The sequence below is a fragment of the Protopterus annectens genome, chromosome 9.part0, assembly GCF_019279795.1.
Source record: "Protopterus annectens isolate FY-2018-M chromosome 9.part0, PAN1.0, whole genome shotgun sequence".
NCBI classification, from domain to species: domain Eukaryota; kingdom Metazoa; phylum Chordata; order Ceratodontiformes; family Protopteridae; genus Protopterus; species Protopterus annectens.
This window is the reverse complement of record NC_056743.1, coordinates 1,221,246,763-1,221,252,825: the sequence shown is the minus strand read 5'-3', so window position 1 is coordinate 1,221,252,825 and position 6,063 is coordinate 1,221,246,763. Positions and strand designations below refer to the sequence as shown.

General features: G+C 34.3%; 1 non-coding gene across 1 annotated transcript; it reads right to left on the bottom strand.

The window, feature by feature from the left end:
* Window positions 1-235: 235 nt before the first annotated feature.
* Window positions 236-308, bottom strand: TRNAQ-CUG. The gene has a single exon. It is a non-coding gene; the product is annotated as a tRNA-Gln (tRNA).
* Window positions 309-6,063: the final 5,755 nt, after the last annotated feature.

Below are 6,063 nucleotides of genomic sequence, written 5' to 3'. Positions count from 1 at the left end.
ACAGCCAGTGTTCTTCTCATAACCCAAGTCTGGCTACAGTAGCTTTGATATCCAATGCTGATTACTAACTAAGGCAAAAAGTCTCATAGGTTCATAGGCTAGTACTAGGCTAACTGCTCTTGCGAGCCATTTTAAGCCTAGCCAGTTATCCCCTGTGAGATTCAAACCCTGTACCTTGTGTTTGTAAGGCAAACACCTTAACCATTAGGCCACCCTCCCAACCCTAAAGAATTATTGACCCAGGTGGGACTTGAACCCACAATCCCCAGCTCCAGAGGCTGATGCCTTATCCATTAGGCCACTGGGCCCTTTTATTAGGCCACACTCCAACCCAGAGGCACTCACTGCCCATACCACAGTATTCTCTACTTAGCAGGCTGGTTAGTGAGCAGAGAACCCTTACATTCATTATGTTTCTTTTGTTTAGGGGGAGAAGGACATCAGGTCCTGGCACAAGCTATAAAGCCCACCACCAGAAATCTTTGTGCTGCAGAATGACAGTTTACTAATTAATTTCCTTTGTGAGTAAAAAAGGGACATTTTGCCCTTACTTTTTACACTGTCATAACTGGTAGATTAGGTTGTCTTGTTTTGGCAGGTTTTGCCAAGTATTTCCTTAAAAATGTAGTTGCTATTTCTACTGTCTTTCATGTATACTACAGAGCAGGGTTCAGTTTTACCCCTGCCTCCTGTTAAACAATTTTAAAGAAGGGGGCATTTCTTCAGGCAGCTTACCAGGGAGTTGTGTCCTCCTTGAAATTTGTACATTTGCTTTGCCGTACATGCCATCACCCTATCAGCCATTGTGTGCTGCTAATGTATATGAAGGTTGCATTTACATCAAGGAGAACAGTGAGTGACCTGCAAGTTTTATGTTTTGAGGACAAAACTTGTTCAGTATTTTATTAAAAATAAAGTGATTTCTTCTTTTTTCTGTAACTCATCTTTTTAAAAGCAATATCTCTTCTCTGAATACAATTCTTAATGTACAAGGAAGTGTTAACATATTATATAGAAAACAGAGTTAAACTGGATGGTGGTGAGCAGACATAGAAAGAGTTTACTTATGTAGGTGTTTCATTAGGTTCATTAGGTTATGGCTGTCTGTGAGAACTGATGAACAGATTCAAATAATAATAATGTATAAAGCAGCAAAAATATACATGTATAACAAGCACCAGTCTTTGAAAGTGTGGTCCACAGCAACTGTTGGTTTTTACATTTCTGTCCTGATTTAAAACAAGGCTGGCTCCCTATAAACATCCTATGAAGAAACGACCCACTTATTTTTAATTGGGGTATTACATACCTTCCTTTTGTAATTTCATGAATAAATATGGTTCTTCTTGTCTTACTCCTACCCCTGCTGGAACCTCCTAGGAATACCTCAAGCATGTGCAAGAGCTTGATGATGTTCATTTCTTACTACATCCTGGTTACTGTTCTGAACAACAGTAATGGTGAGAACTATGAGGGTTCCAGCTCAGAACATGCTAGCTTAGTTAGAATGCTAGCTGTAGGTCACTTAAAGTAATAACACTATTTAACCGTTCATGCTTTGGAAGTGTCACCCAGCAAAGCTGGATGCAGAAATTAGATAACAGATCTACACATCGTAAAGTCTTCCTTAAGTGTGATTGTGTATGAAGTGCATAAGGTTGCCATGCCATTTGATGATCGGAAATGAATACATTAAAGTGCATGAATTGCCTTTTCTCATAGAACATTATCAGTGGCATTCTTTCTACTACAACTGTGGACGTGATTAAAGATAAAATATGTTGTGTATTCCACATTGCTATGAATAATTGAGAATCATTGATTTTATCTCAATTCAGTGATTGGACTGAATAAATAAATCAATATTTCTTCCTAGTAGAATGAGTACTGAGTGATTTAGATGTGCTTTCAGTGTTCATGTATGATAAGCACATTGTCTGTTACTGAGTTAACAGTTCAATAGCTCAGCTACTCTCAAGGCATAAAACACATTCTGTAGAAAATTAACTTTTATTGAGCTTCTGATGTTAGCCCCTGCATCACCCCCACACTGAAGATTGTATCTTCTCACTACTTATAAATACTAACTCCAAGATCACTGTACCTTGTGTAAGGGGGATTTTTCCAAGTTACACCAGTTTCAGACTTAGTACATGACCATCCTCAAATGCATTAACTCTGGCTGTCATGATGAGTGCACTTATTGCCCTTTGTACTTACAACAAGAACCCTATTAACCCACATATAAAAGAAACAATACTTAGAGGTGCAACATCATTACTGTCCTAGTTACTGTAAAATTAATATATTCAGTCATTGTTTAACGCATATTCTAAGGCAACAAATGTTCGATCAACTGCTTCCAGTTTGTGTCCTGAATGATTTTAAAGTCCCTTGCACAATGTATATCATCGGCAGTTGTTAAACTGCAAACTAAGTACATAAAACTAGAGACCTGCAATTAGATGCCACCAATTAGAATAAGATCTCAGAAGACTGCTAAAGGACCATGCTGCATTTATACAGAAATTCTTCATAACATGCTTCCACTATAATAACCCATTCAATACAAAATCATTTTTGTGTGCATTGTTCTTTTTCATTTCCCTGCTTAAAAACATACTTTGTTAGCATAAAAAACATTTTCAGAAATATTTAACACATACGTGATTAACCTTATTCCCTTATAGTACTCAAAGACAATGATGTTTGCATCACATACTACAGGATTTTGATCCAGTGTAACACAGCTGATAATTCCTGACAGTCTGTGGAACTACGGTGTATTTAAAAAGTAGTCTGTGGCCAAATGAAACAGAAGAAAGGAAATCTATCTTAAATGTCTAGTGTGTCTACACTAAAAAAAATATACTTTGACCAGTGAAGCTTAGTTACAGCTTAGCCTGATGGCTTTCTTTCACCAATACTGTAATTTACTTTATGTAGCTTTTGATGTTAAAATGAAATGTTTTTGCAGTTGTCTTCATTTTGAAAGGTGTCATAAGGAGTAATGCATGCTTTCATTTGTTTTAGTAGTGTGGTTCGTGCTTTATACTGTTATCACTCAAAGTTTGCTTTTACCTCAGAGGATCACGTGCATTTGAATAAGCCTTCTAAGATTTATTTGTGAGAAAGTGCCTAACTATAAAATCTTTACCATAAAAGTATTAGAACTGAACATATTAATGCTGAAAGGAATATTGGTTAAACTATAAAAGTGCAATGAAAAAGACTATTCACTTTGCAAAAATATCCAAGTCCTAGGGCATCAGTTTGCTTCTACAGCAAAATTACCTACTTCATCATTCAGATCTTAGAGTTCTGCATCCCTAAATCAGCAAAACAGTACAGTCTCAGGAGTCTGGATATGAGACTATCAATATACACGTACACCATTCCTTTAGAATGGAGTTTCTACCTTTCTGCCTTTGAAAAAGCAAGCTAATTTTCTAGTGAATAACCATTATAAATATCTGACGTAAAGAAAATCCACAACAAACTTTTGAGCAAAGGAACAAATCATAAAGATAACAATTAATCACAAAGCTCGTCCCCTGAACTGGCCATTTTATAAGTCTTCTACACAGTACTAAAAACAATAAACTGAATTTTTGATTATCCATTTTATTTTGTCCAAAATCTGAGAATCAAAATTCACCCATGTGGGGGCCCTGATCTCACCATTTCATCATAATACTTGAGAGAGATTACTTAAGTCATTTTCTTGAGCTTTGATGTTCGAATATTAGATGATGGTGATGATGATTTGGTGTTCTTCACATGAAGATTTGTGTTCATTAAGATTACATTCCAGGGTGACAATGTATGGGTGAAAATAGAATACTACTCACCTGCAGAAATGAATCGCTTTAAGAAAGGGGAGAGATTCCCTGTTTTATTTAGACCTTAGCAGTTACAAGTAACAGAGGAATAACACGCCTGGTTTTATTTCAAATTGTGGGAATAAAATATTATTAACAACAAATGTCAAGCTTTTATTCTTATTTTATAAGTTAGTAATGAAGTCATAGCAAATTATATTTACTGCAGTGGACTCTGGAGTATAGTTTGCCAAACCAGGTAGCATATTGCACTCCATAAATGTCAGGCTTACTATTTTGAGGTTTGCTATTTTAACAGTTTAGTAATTATATACATTTTTTCTGCTAGGCTTGAAAATAATTATATACATAAATGAAAGCCCCAGTTGTGCTGCTTTGCCGCTATTAAACATACCAGATACTGCTGTACTGTAGGTAGAACAAGTAATAATAGGGAAGAATTAATAATGACTGTAATAATAGAGATTATATAAAATTGTTGATAAGACTGATTTTTCAGTATTTTATTTTTCATGATAGTATTAAACTCAGTTGCTCCACGTAAACACTTTATCCAAATAATAAAATGCCATCTCTGCAATTTGGCTTAGGCTAAACAGATAACTACTAATGCTGCCAATGAACTATGAAGATGCAATAAATCTTGAATGGCAGCAAATATTAAGTGAATTGTTTTAAAATGTATGTTTACAGATTTTACATGTATCAGAATTGTTTTTTCTAAACAGAATGGTGGTATGTTTGCTACATTTTCTTCTTCACCCTTTCTGGGGTTTTTTCTGTTGTTTTCACTTGCTAGAACTAATCACTCCTTAGCTTTGACTTATTTACTTAGAATTGATTCTCACCATCTGCTTGGAGTAAGGGATGACGTCTTCTTTATTATTCTTTTGGTACTTCTTGAATCCTTGGATTACTCACTCTCTCTCATTTCAGTAAAATAAAATCACAATATAAAAATGTCAACAGCCAGCCTAAAGTAAACTGTACAAAGAACTATATATTAAAAAGATCACTTCCAGAAGTTCCAGAGAAAAGAAACCAACACTTTATTGCAAATAAATAGAATATATTAAAAAGACAGTACTTTGGCTTTTATTATACTCAGACCATCTGCAGACTGTGTTGTGTAAAACACGAGTATAAATGTGCTTTTCAACAGATGAGTACAATCACCTGATCTTTTTCAACCAATAGTCTTGCAGTAAGCACATAGTGATTTGAATATTACAAGCACCAATGCAAGAACAGCACTGTACTTATAAACAATATTGTAAAGATATTCTAAATAGGGTTATCACCTGTCCCACTTTGTGAGGGACAGTCTCTCTTTGGGCAGTTGTGTCCTGCAAAAAAATTGAAAAAATGGCAAATGTCCTGAGATTTTAGGACAGAAATATTTCCTGTATTTTCTTTAATAGTTGCATAAAACAGTTATTTTGTATCTGAAACACCTAATTGTTATAAGAAACAGAATAAGCAAATCAAATGCTACAAGAATAAGTTTTTATTTTGGCAAAAAAGTGAAGTTATTTCATTTGTACTTGCCGTGGATATGTTTTGCCCTGCAAAATCTGATATTTCTACAAAAAATGTCCCACTTTGGGCATTTGAAAAGATGGCAACCCTAATTCTAAATAACAATTATTGTATTAAATGATGCTAAAAGTAATAAATGAATGTGATAAACACCAAATAAAATATTGAAAAATCAGTGTGTATCCTCTAAATACTTTTTTAAAACTTTTTTGAGTTAAGATTGTAATTTAATTCTGGAGGTTTGTACACATTAGACAAGACTTGCCAAAATCTTTATTTTTCAAAAGTAGGTTTAAATCCCCCTTGTATCTGTTCTAATGCATAAATAAGTAAATTTCTTTTAAGTGACACAAACCACCAAGTATCTTTAGAATGTATTGCTTTTGTTTCTTTCTGCTATGGAATATTTATTCTCATAAATGTAGTTTGAAAGTTTGAGTATAATCTTTCCCACATAAATAGGTTAAATAAGTTTGGCATTCAGCAATGCAAATCATGTTGGTAGAATTATATACAAAATACCATTCTGGACTTTATATCTTTCCTTGTGAAAGACTGTAAAAAACAATTTTCTTATATACCTACAATAAAAGACACCACAGCTGTAGTCAATATATTACTAATTCAGATGATTTAATGGAATTGCTCATTTTTACAGGAACAGATACCAATAACCTTGATG